General features: G+C 46.9%; 1 protein-coding gene across 1 annotated transcript in view; it reads left to right on the top strand.

Moving 5' to 3' along the window:
• Positions 1-12918, top strand: part of LOC141056741 (putative methyltransferase DDB_G0268948) — a 65030-nt gene that overhangs the window by 378 nt on the left and 51734 nt on the right. The gene's annotated exons all lie outside the window — the stretch shown is intronic.

Consider the following 12918-nt stretch of genomic DNA (forward strand, 5'->3'; position numbering starts at 1 on the left):
ACCATGAAGACCGAACTGGCCAAAGATTTTACTCACTGAATCTCATGACTCAGACTCAAGTATTGAAGGGGCTGTCCTTCAACCATCTTTTATGAAATACCCCGATTTCAAACTCCTTGTTTTCCCCAAATAAAAACAGATCTATTGTTTTGGATTAAAATTGCCAAGTCAGCCTTTATTATAACAAACATAACAATAAATAATCACTTTTTGGCTGAACAAGGTTCTTGGAGCCCCATCGGTCTGGAGGTACCCCAACATTGAAATCTTCTAACATTACCCCTCCGTCGTCAGAAAAACTTCTCCATGCCACCAACTCCCCAGGGACCTCAACCTGAAGAGTCACAAAACTTCACCAGGCCATTACCAAATTCAAAGCATATTTGGAGGATGCCATCTATGTGATGTACAAATCCATCACTACAATTTTCCACCAACTTCAAGAACCCTCACGCACTGGCAAGCTGAAATGATTTCTTTATTAAAGAAAATTAAAAGAGGCCTACAGCAACATTAAAGTAGATGCAGGAATTTCTGGCAAGTACTGGTTGTGTACTGCATGTGACAAAAATATCCCTTATACTTCATATACGGTAGGGTATAAAGACAGAATCTCTTTCTTACAAAGAAAAACATTCAATAACGGCTGTCACAACTCTGTTGTCGGGTGCCCAGGGACCAGGGGCTTTTTCCCTGTCCCTAACACTAGGGGGGCCATAGCTGGCCTTGCTCTCTGGATTACTTCTGATGATGAAGACGCCGGGGCCACATACATTGCCTTAACTCCTAAATCTGTCCTCCATCTGTACCCTTCCCCCACCCAGGGAAGAGGGGAGTAGTAGTGTACCGCAATACACCAACCAGACATAACAAGGTAATACAAACATGGGTAATGGAAAATATCAAACATAGAAATATACACACACATATAACAGAGGTATGCACCAGGGGAAGGAAGATGGGGTTAAACCAAAGTAGGAGAAGAAAGGGAGTTATCACACACTCAAAACTGAGCAACAATCACAGATAAATCCACCAACCATCTACTCAAAGAACCACCAACAACCTCTAAGCCATGCAGCAAAAGCTAGCACTGACAATGTGTGTTAGTCAGAACCCAGATTATATAGGAGATGGGAGTGGCTAACAGTGCTCAGCTAGGAGCGATAGCTACAAGAACTCTCAAAAGAGATGATTAACGTCTGCACTGCCCAAAGAAATTTTCAATGTTTAGTGTGAATGTGAAGAGCTTCTGTTCAACACAGATATAGGAGGAATCAGACTCTGTGGTCCTTTGGCTTCTCTCTGTCGTGGTAAACCCATGACAGTAACCACCTTCTACAAGGTACCTCTGGAAACTCAAAACAGGCTTTATCAGGGTGTGGTATGAGAAAAAACCGGATCAGCCTGGCGCATGGACGTCAGATGCTGGTACCCACATCCTCTATTTAAGGCTTTATCCCTTCCAGTGTACCGGACCCTGAAGTAACCTACAAACTAATTTCCATCCACAGTGACAGTGGATGGCAGTGGCGGTGATGGTACAGAGGACACAACACATTTTTTTAGAAGAGATCAATGAACCCTTTGTATTACACAAAAGGGTAATACAAATGGGTAGTCAAAAGGCAAATCTAAGGTCTGGCAAGAGATCAGAATATCAGATTTCTGAGCACAGAGCAAAAACACCAACTGGCAAAAGGTACAACTGGCCATAGTCTCAGTATATCCAGCTAGCTAAATGGCCAAGAAATCACCCTGAAATGGTGATACCTGGAGGTCATCCCGCAGGTGTGGTCTAATTGGGCTGCAGGGAAATCCCGTATGCAAAACTGACCGCCCAGCATGCCTCTGAATACTATAAGACGACCTAGCTTTTTTTAAAAATCAGTATAGTGATAACTAAGTACCCTATGTTATTTTTACGTACTATTATTATTTATTTAATCAATATATGCTTTTTTTTACTATTAGGTTTTGTATGTGAGGATATGTGCACATGTTGATTATCCAGATGCGGAAGTTTCTACATCTCTTGTCAGGAAAAACGCAGCAGCAAAAACATGCATTTTTGCATGCGTTTTTTGACAGCAAAGAATGCTATAGAGATGGATGGATGGATGGATGAAAAGATAGATAGACAGATAGATAGAGAAAAAAACGGAACAGCGCAACATTATATTAGCAGGTGCCCAGGCCTCCCCAGCAACTCATCCAATACTTGCCAAAGGTCCATAGAAGAGAAAAAGGAAGGCAGCATTTCATAAATACTTCAAGTCAAAAAGTGGATTTTATTCAGTCCCAAAATGCCGTGGCGACATTATGGCTCAAACTGAACCTTTCTCAGGCAGAGAGAACACCTCTCCACTACTAACACCAGGGATTGATGTCAGCTGTGTTTTTTGACAATTCACAGCTGACATCAACCCCTAGCCACATTACTTTTTGATTCTCAAAGCACCAGAGCAATCGGGAAAACTCAAGGTGAAGCACCAGAATTGGCGCAACTCATGTGATGCACTCCACTTCTGGGACAGCTGTGGGCAGTTATTTTTTAGGCTGGGAGCCGTGGACCTTCTCAGCTTGATAATATCAGCTCACAGCTGTCAGCTTTACCCTTGCTGGTAAAAAAAATGGGGTGAATTTGCACAATAAATGTTTGGGTCCATTTTCTCCTGGTACCCTTGAAAATAAAAAATATAAAAATGGGATTTTTGGGGGTAAAATGTGATTTTTTTTTTTTATTTTCACAGCTCAACCTTATAAACTTCTGCGAAACTCATGGAGGTTCCAGGTGCTCATGACAGATCTAGATACATTTCTTAAGGTGTCTAGTTTCCAAAATGGGGTCACTTGTGAGGAGTTTCCACTGTTTAGGCACATCAGGGGCTTTCTAATTTCCATTTTTGGTTTCCAAACGTCAGACGGTGCTCCTTCCCTTCCAAGTCCTGCCTTGCGCCCAAACAGGGTTTTCCTCACATATGGGGTATAGGTATACTTTGGAGAAATTGAACAACATATTTTAGGATCCATTTTCTCTTGCTACCCTTGTGAAAAAAAAAATTTGGAGCTAAAGTAAAATTTTTCTGAAGAAAATGAAAAATGTTAATTTTTTTCGTTTCTCATTGCTTCAGTTCCTGTGAAGCTCCTGAATGGTTAATAAGCTTCTTGAATGTGGTTTTGAGCACCTTGAGGGGTGCAATTTTTATAATGGTGTAACTTTTGGGTATTTTTTTGGGGTATTTTCTATCATATAGACCCCTCAATGTCACTTCAAATGTGATGTGGCCTCTAAAAAGATGGTTTTGTAAATTTTGTTGGAAAAAACAGAAATCACTGGTTAACTTTTAACCCTTATAACTTCCCAACAAAAAAAAGGTTCAAAACTTGTGTTGATGTAAATTAGACATATGGGAAATGTTATTTATGAACTATTTTGTGTGAAATAGGTATCTAATTTAAGGGCATACAAAATAAAAGTTTGAAAATTGCTAAATTTTAAAAATTTTCATATTGAAGCAATTGTACCACTACCATGAAGTACAGTATGTCATGAAAAACAGTCTCAGAATCAGTGGGATACATTGAAGCTTTCCAGAGTTATAACCTCATAAAGTGAGAGTTGTGACAGTCAACGGCTTTATAGAGGAAGGGAAGTATGTGTCACTGCTCATATAGTAGTCAGGGACGTGAAACCGGAATGTTTTTGTGTTTCTAGCACACTAGGTGCTGAGAGGCCATGTACAGAGTTCAATGGGCCGGTTTTATGTCAGTGGAAGGGTGCTCACCGAACCCCTTTCCCTGCAGGACCTGCAGGTGGCTAAGGACCTTCAGTGATGTCATGATCACATGACTAATACATGTGATATATACCTGGACCTGTGGTTCAGTCTGGGGGGTGTATTGGGAGAGAGGTGGAGCTCCCATGTGGCTCCCATAGGAGCTAAGGACCCTGTGTGCGTTACCTGCAGTGAAGCCTGCAGGACAAGGACTCTGAGAGACTTTACATTTGTTTTACCTTTTTGCCAGAAAAGCTCTGTTGGTTTTCTGAACCCTGCGAAGCTTTATGCTGTCTACAATAAATCAGCAGGTGAATTACCACTAGGATTGTTCCTCTGTTTACCTTCGTGAAGCAGCGGAGCGAGTCAACCCTTCACACAGTGATCAGAATTGTAAAATATGGCTTGGTCATTAAGGTCAAAATTGGCTCGGTCACTAAGGGGTTAATCATAAAACGCAGTTCAATAAGCTCCACAGGGTGAAATTCTATAATATCAGGGGATTGTGAAATTAATTGTCTATATGTCTGTCGGCCTGTCTATATGTCTGTTTGTATGTCTATGTGTCTGTCGATCAATATTTATCTATAGAGTTGAGCGAAACGGGTCGAAAAAATTCAAAAGTCGCCGACTTTTGGCAAAGTCGGGTTTCATGAAACGAAACCCGACCCTAGGATGAGGTCGGCCACGAGGTCGGCGACTTACGCGCCAAAGTCGCGTTTCAAAAGTTTGTTTTGCGCTCTTTTTCAGCCAATCAGGATCCACGGACACTGTGGGCAACGTGATGACCTAGGCACGGGTCACCACCATCTTTCAGAAGGGCATGCAAGTGATTGGCTTGCTTTGGTGGGCGTCACAGGGGGTATAAAAGGGCGTGCACGCCGACCGCCATCTTACTTCTGCCGATCTTAGTATAGGGAGAGGTTGCTGCTGATTCTGTAGGGAGAGCGTTAGGCAGGGAAGAAGACAAAAAAACTGCTTCTGCTGCTAGCGATTTGGCCTGCACAACACACAAGTCACTGTGTGTGCAGTGCAAGGGGAGGCTATATTGTGGTGTATCAGTGGTGTTGGTTGTTGGGCTGCCTTTTAAGGCTTCCTGACACGCTGGCATTGCTGTTTACCCACTGCTCCGCAAACTGCTTTTTTAAAAGCAATCCAATCTCCCTTATCCTCTAGTCACTTTTGTCACAGCTGTGCCATCGAGCCTGTCACATAGCGCTCAGATATCAGTGGGCCTCACATAATCCACAAGTGTCCAGTGTCCAAAAGTGTGCGCAGAGATTCAAAATCTCCATTATCCTCTCGTCACTTTGGTCACAGGCAGCTGTGCCATCGAGCGTGTCACATAGCGCTCAGATATCAGTGGGCCTCACACAATCCACAAGTGTCCAGTGTCCAAAAGTGTGCGCAGAGATTCAAAATCTCCATTATCCTCTCGTCACTTTGGTCACAGGCAGCTGTGCCATCGAGCGTGTCACATAGCGCTCAGATATCAGTGGGCCTCACACAATCCACAAGTGTCCAGTGTCCAAAAGTGTGCGCAGAGATTCAAAATCTCCATTATCCTCTCGTCACTTTGGTCACAGGCAGCTGTGCCATCGAGCGTGTCACATAGCGCTCAGATATCAGTGGGCCTCACACAATCCACAAGTGTCCAGTGTCCAAAAGTGTTCGCAGAGATTCAAAATCTCCATTATCCTCTCGTCACTTTGGTCACAGCTGTGCCATCGAGCCTGTCACATAGCGCTCAGATATCAGTGGGCCTCACACAATCCACAAGTGTCCAGTGTCCAAAAGTGCGCGCAGAGATTCAAAATCTCCATTATCCTCTCGTCACTTTTGTCACAGGCAGCTGTGCCATCGAGCCTGTCACATAGCGCTCAGATATCAGTGGGCCTCACACAATCCACAAGTGTCCAGTGTCCAAAAGTGTGCGCAGAGATTCAAAATCTCCATTATCCTCTCGTCACTTTGGTCACAGGCAGCTGTGCCATCGAGCGTGTCACATAGCGCTCAGATATCAGTGGGCCTCACACAATCCACAAGTGTCCAGTGTCCAAAAGTGTGCGCAGAGATTCAAAATCTCCATTATCCTCTCATCACTTTGGTCACAGGCAGCTGTGCCATCGAGCGTGTCACATAGCGCTCAGATATCAGTGGGCCTCACACAATCCACAAGTGTCCAGTGTCCAAAAGTGTGCGCAGAGATTCAAAATCTCCATTATCCTCTCGTCACTTTGGTCACAGGCAGCTGTGCCATCGAGCGTGTTACATAGCACTCAGATATCAGTGGGCCTCACACAATCCACAAGTGTCCAGTGTCCAAAAGTGTGCGCAGAGATTCAAAATCTCCATTATCCTCTCGTCACTTTGGTCACAGGCAGCTGTGCCATCGAGCGTGTCACATAGCGCTCAGATATCAGTGGGCCTCACACAATCCACAAGTGTCCAGTGTCCAAAAGTGTGCGCAGAGATTCAAAATCTCCATTATCCTCTCGTCACTTTGGTCACAGGCAGCTGTGCCATCGAGCGTGTCACATAGCGCTCAGATATCAGTGGGCCTCACACAATCCACAAGTGTCCAGTGTCCAAAAGTGTGCGCAGAGATTCAAAATCTCCATTATCCTCTCATCACTTTGGTCACAGGCAGCTGTGCCATCGAGCGTGTCACATAGCGCTCAGATATCAGTGGGCCTCACACAATCCATAAGTGTCCAGTGTCCAAAAGTGTGCGCAGAGATTCAAAATCTCCATTATCCTCTCGTCACTTTGGTCACAGGCAGCTGTGCCATCGAGCGTGTCACATAGCGCTCAGATATCAGTGGGCCTCACACAATCCACAAGTGTCCAGTGTCCAAAAGTGTGCGCAGAGATTCAAAATCTCCATTATCCTCTCGTCACTTTGGTCACAGGCAGCTGTGCCATCGAGCCTGTCACATAGCGCTCAGATATCAGTGGGCCTCACACAATCCACAAGTGTCCAGTGTCCAAAAGTGTGCGCAGAGATTCAAAATCTCCATTATCCTCTCGTCACTTTGGTCACAGGCAGCTGTGCCATCGAGCCTGTCACATAGCGCTCAGATAACAGTGGGCCTCACACAATCCAAAAGTGTCCACTGTCCACAAGTGTGTGCAGAAATTCTAAATCTCCCCTGTCCTATAGACACCTTGTACCTTGCTTTACATTACTATATAGTTTGTTGGATTTTGTCTACATTTCTACCAAAAATGAGGAAGGCTGGTGGAAGAGGCCGTGGAATTGGGCGGGGGTTGGCAGCTGGTAATGATGGTGTTGGTGGTGGATCTGATGGTAGTGGCAAGAGCAAAATAGGACCGAATGCAGGAGGTGCTGACCCTGCATCATCGTCTGGCTACATAAGGCTTCGAACGCTTAGTTTTCTAGGAGTTGGCAAACCGCTTTTAAAGGCAGAGCATCAGGAAAAAGTTTTGTCTTACATTGCTGACTCAGCCTCCAGCTCTATCACCTCCTCTTCTTCAGTTGTAAAAAGTAAAAGCACTGAGTCGTCATTGGAGGCTCATGTTCATGAACCACACCTTTCCTTGTGTCCTTCACCCCAACCAAGATTGAAGGATGACGCAGGCCATACTACTGATTACTCCATGGAGCTGTTTTCACATACCATGCCTGGATTATCAAGTCAAATGGTGAATTACCCAGGCCAAGATGAATCTGACATGGAGTGCACTGATGCACAGCCGCTGATGGATGATTCTGCTGGTACATTCACTCAGAGCACTACATTGTCCTCGCAGTGTACAGAGCCAGATTTTGACCCTGATGAGACTCAGGTGCCCCTTCCCGCACACTATACCACCATACACGGTGACACAGAGAAAGGTGCACATGACATAGAAGAGGAGGTGATGGATGACCCAGTTGTTGACCCAGATTGGCATCCATTGGGGGAAGAGGGTGCTGCTTCCAATAGCTCAGATGAGGAGCATCCACAGCAGACATCGACATCGCAACAGCTGTTATCTGGCAGGCCCGGAGCACTCCAAAGACAGGTTCCAAACATCAAAAGAGTTGCTGGACAGCTTGTCCAGAGGGTCAAAAGATCACAGCGTGCTAGGCCGCAAAATGTCTGCCAAAGTAGGAAGAGTGCAGTGTGGCACTTTTTTGAACAAAATCCTCATGATCAGGCCAAGGTTATCTGTAAGAAGTGCGCAAAGACCTTTAGCCGAGGGAAAAATCTGAAAAATTTGAATACCAGTTGCATGCTTAGACATTTAACCAGCATGCACTTGCAAGCGTGGACACAACACCAAACCTCAAGTGCCACATGTGCAACTGAGCACAACGAAGGTAGTCAGCAACGCTACATTGTTTCCCCCACTGTAAGCCCACCGGTTAGCACAGCAGCAAATGTTGAGGTGTCCTTGCAAGACCACAGCAGTCAGGGAATCCCACTGTTATATCAACGAAAGACTGATTCTAGGCCATCAGAAAGAACACCAACTCCATCACCATCATCAACCCTCTCTCAGTCCGCCCTGTCCACCGCTACTTCCACCATATGCAGCTCTCAAGTCCAGCTCACCCTCCCAGACACTATGAGTAGGTCAAGAAAGTACTCAGTCTCTCATCCGCGTACACTGGGTTTGAACGCCCACATTGCCAAACTAATCTCGTTTGAGATGATGCCCTTTCGGTTGGTGGAAAGCACAGCTTTCCGCGAACTCATGGCCTATGCAGTACCACGCTATGACCTACCCAGTCGCCACTTCTTCTCTCGCAAAGCCATCCCAGCCCTCCACCATCATGTGAAAGACCGCATTGTCCATGCACTCAAGCAGTCAGTGAGCGGAAAGGTGCACCTCACAACTGATGCATGGTCCAGTCGGCATGGCCAGGGCCGTTACGTGTCCATCACTGCGCACTGGGTTAATGTGGTGGATGCAGGGTCCACAGGGGACAGCGGTGGTGGGACAGTGCTGCCTAGCCCACGGTATAGGAAACAGTTGTCTGTAGGCGTTCGACCCTCCTCCTCCTCCTCCAGAAGCGAAAGCTCGTCCACAGAGCGCAGTCGTACGAGCACTCCATCTGCAGCTGCCACTGTTGCACACGATGTGTCCCCCTATCGAGCAGCTAGTGGAAAGCGTCAGCAGGCTGTGTTGCAGATGATGTGTTTGGGCGACAGACACACCGCCGAGGTGCTGGCCGAGTACTTGAAGCGACAAACTGAGTCATGGCTGGGCAGTGTACATCTTGAGGCAGGCAAGGTAGTTAGTGATAACGGCCGTAATTTTGTGGCAGCCATAGCCCTTTCAAAACTCAGACACATACCTTGCTTGGCTCACACCTTGAACCTGGTGGTGCAGTGCTTCCTCAAAAATTATCCGGAGTTAACAGCCCTGCTCCAGAAGGTGCGAAGACTGTGCGCGCACATCCGCCGGTCGCCTGTACACTCCGTTCGTATGCAGAAGCTGCAGCGATTGCTCCACCTTCCCAACCACCGCCTCATTATCGACATTGCAACAAGGTGGAACTCCACCATGCACATGGTGGAGCGGCTGTGCGAGCAGAGGCAGACCATAATGCATTTGTGGGAGGATACACGGCCAGGCACTTTGAGAGCAGACATGGAGTTGACAGGCGTGCAGTGGTCGAAGCTGAAAGACCTTTGTAAAGTCCTTCAGTGTTTTGAGGAATGCACACGGCTGGTAAGCGCAGACGACGCCATCCTAAGCATGAGCATCCCACTTATGCGTCTGCTCATGCAAACTTTGACGCACCTTAAGGAGCAGGTGTCTGCAGCCAATGTTGATGAGGAGGAAGAGGAGGAGGGAATCCTTGATGACATTCAGCCATTGTCTGCTCAGGGACCTCTCCTGGACGAGGTGGAGGAAGAAGAGGAGGAGGAGGAAGATGATGGGGATGATTACTTAGGGGAGGAGGATGCATCTCATGGGGCAAGTGAAAATGTTGGCGTGGCAAGGTCTGGTACAGGGTTTGTGCGTGACTGGAGGGATGTGGATTTACCAGAAAGTGCTCCTCCACCCAGCACTCGCAGTGCATCATTGACACCGGGAACATTGGCCCACATGTCAGATTATGCCTTGCGGATCCTAAAAAGGGACCCCCGCATTGCCAAAATGATGAACGATGATGACTACTGGTTGGCCAGCATCCTGGATCCACGCTATAAAGGCAAATTACAAAACATCATGCCACAGGAGAACCTTGACCTAATATTGGCTAATAAACAAGCAACTCTGGTAAATCGGTTGCTTGAGGCATTCCCAGCACACAGCAGCGGTGATGGTTCTCACACGAGCCGTACGGGCCGGGGGCAGCTTGGCAGAGGTGTTCGTGGTGCACACAGCAGAAGTGGCGTTGGAGACAGGGGTTTCATGACAATGTTGTGGACTGATTTTTCAAATACCGCTCACACAACTGGTAATACTGCATCGATGGAAAGTGACAGGAGACAGTAGTTGTCAACTATGGTTACAAACTACTTTTCCTCCCATATCGATGTTCTCCCACACAGGTCATTCCCCTTTGACTATTGGGCCGCTAAACTGGACACCTGGCCTGAATTGGCCCAATATGCCTTACAGGAGCTCGCTTGCCCAGCTGCAAGTGTGCTATCGGAAAGAGTCTTCAGTGCAGCTGGATCAATCCTGACAGAAAAAAGGACCCGTCTGTCAACCCAAAATGTGGATGATCTAACCTTCATTAAAATGAACCACGCATGGGTTTCCAAGGATTTTGTCCCACCTTCCCCTGATGACACATAGGGTGACAGAAAAATGGCTTGCTTTGGTCCACCTCTTCCTGGTACTTCACCTATTTCGCCTTTTGCATCAGCTGAATGTCCAACATCAACATATGCCACTTTCTAAAACTCCCTAACTGTGCTGCCTCCCCCCCCATGGCCGGGGTCACCACCTACCGCACGACACCGTGCGAGTGCCGTTGCCCTGGACAGGTGGGTAGGCCGACTCTTGGGCGCGGGCACTGGCACAGGGTCCCTCATAGTGCAATCAAGTGTCTCTGACGGTGGTGGTGCACACCCGCCGTCAGACACACCGCTGTACTATGAGGGGCCCAGTGCCAGTACCGACGCCCACGAGTGGGCCCCCCTTGCTTGGGCAGGGCCCCAGCATTTGCAATCTTTACCTCTCCCTGCTCCTCCACTGTGTAATCTGGGCCATCAAATCCATACTGTGCCTGACACCGTCTGAGCCTGCCTCCTGAGACATATATTTTGAATGTGTACGCTATCCATACATGTCATCCGGGGATACGGTACCCTTTCTAACCTTTGTGCAATCACATACAATCCATACTGTGCCTGACACCGTCTGAGCCTGCCTCCTGAGACATATATTTTGAATGTGTACGCTATCCATACATGTTATCCAGGGATACGGTACCCTTTCTAACCTTTGTGCAATCACGTGCAATCCATACTGGGCCTAACACCGTCTGAGCCTGCCTCCTGAGACATATATTTTGAATGTGTACGCTATCCATACATGTTATCCGGGGATACGGTACCCTTTCTAACCTTTGTGCAATCACGTGCAATCCATACTGGGCCTAACACCGTCTGAGCCTGCCTCCTGAGACATATATTTTGAATGTGTACGCTATCCATACATGTTATCCGGGGATACGGTACCCTTTCTAACCTTTGTGCAATCACGTGCAATCCATACTGTGCCTGACACCGTCTGAGCCTGCCTCCTGAGACATATATTTTGAATGTGTACGCTATCCATACATGTTATCCAGGGATACGGTACCCTTTCTAACCTTTGTGCAATCACGTGCAATCCATACTGGGCCTGACACCGTCTGAGCCTGCCTCCTGAGACATATATTTTGAATGTGTACGTTATCCATACATGTTATCCAGGGATACGGTACCCTTTCTAACCTTTGTGCAATCACGTGCAATCCATACTGGGCCTGACACCGTCTGAGCCTGCCTCCTGAGACATATATTTTGAATGTGTACGCTATCCATACATGTTATCCAGGGATACGGTACCCTTTCTAACCTTTGTGCAATCACGTGCAATCCATACTGGGCCTAACACCGTCTGAGCCTGCCTCCTGAGACATATATTTTGAATGTGTACGCTATCCATACATGTTATCCGGGGATACGGTACCCTTCCTAACCTTTGTGCAATCACGTGCAATCCATACTGGGCCTAACACCGTCTGAGCCTGCCTCCTGATACATATATTTTGAATGTGTACGCTATCCATACATGTTATCCGGGGATACGGTACCCTTTCTAACCTTTGTGCAATCACGTGCAATCCATACTGGGCCTAACACCGTCTGAGCCTGCCTCCTGAGACATATATTTTGAATGTGTACGCTATCCATACATGTTATCCGGGGATACGGTACCCTTTCTAACCTTTGTGCAATCACGTGCAATCCATACTGTGCCTGACACCGTCTGAGCCTGCCTCCTGAGACATATATTTTGAATGTGTACGCTATCCATACATGTTATCCAGGGATACGGTACCCTTTCTAACCTTTGTGCAATCACGTGCAATCCATACTGGGCCTGACACCGTCTGAGCCTGCCTCCTGAGACATATATTTTGAATGTGTACGCTATCCATACATGTTATCCAGGGATACGGTACCCTTTCTAACTTTTGTGCAATCACGTGCAATCCATACTGGGCCTAACACCGTTTGAGCCTGCCTCCTGAGACATATATTTTGAATGTGTACGCTATCCATACATGTTATCCGGGGATACGGTACCCTTTCTAACCTTTGTGCAATCACGTGCAATCCATACTGGGCCTAACACCGTCTGAGCCTGCCTCCTGATACATATATTTTGAATGTGTACGCTATCCATACATGTTATCCGGGGATACGGTACCCTTTCTAACCTTTGTGCAATCACGTGCAATCCATACTGGGCCTAACACCGTCTGAGCCTGCCTCCTGAGACATATATTTTGAATGTGTACGCTATCCATACATGTTATCCGGGGATACGGTACCCTTTCTAACCTTTGTGCAATCACGTGCAATCCATACTGTGCCTGACACCGTCTGAGCCTGCCTCCTGAGACATATATTTTGAATGTGTACGCTATCCATACATGTTATCCAGGGATACGGTA

Source organism: Dendrobates tinctorius, unplaced genomic scaffold, assembly GCF_039654945.1.
Source record: "Dendrobates tinctorius isolate UK_male_01 unplaced genomic scaffold, ASM3965494v1 ptg000199l, whole genome shotgun sequence".
In the NCBI taxonomy this organism is placed as follows: Eukaryota; Metazoa; Chordata; class Amphibia; order Anura; family Dendrobatidae; genus Dendrobates; species Dendrobates tinctorius.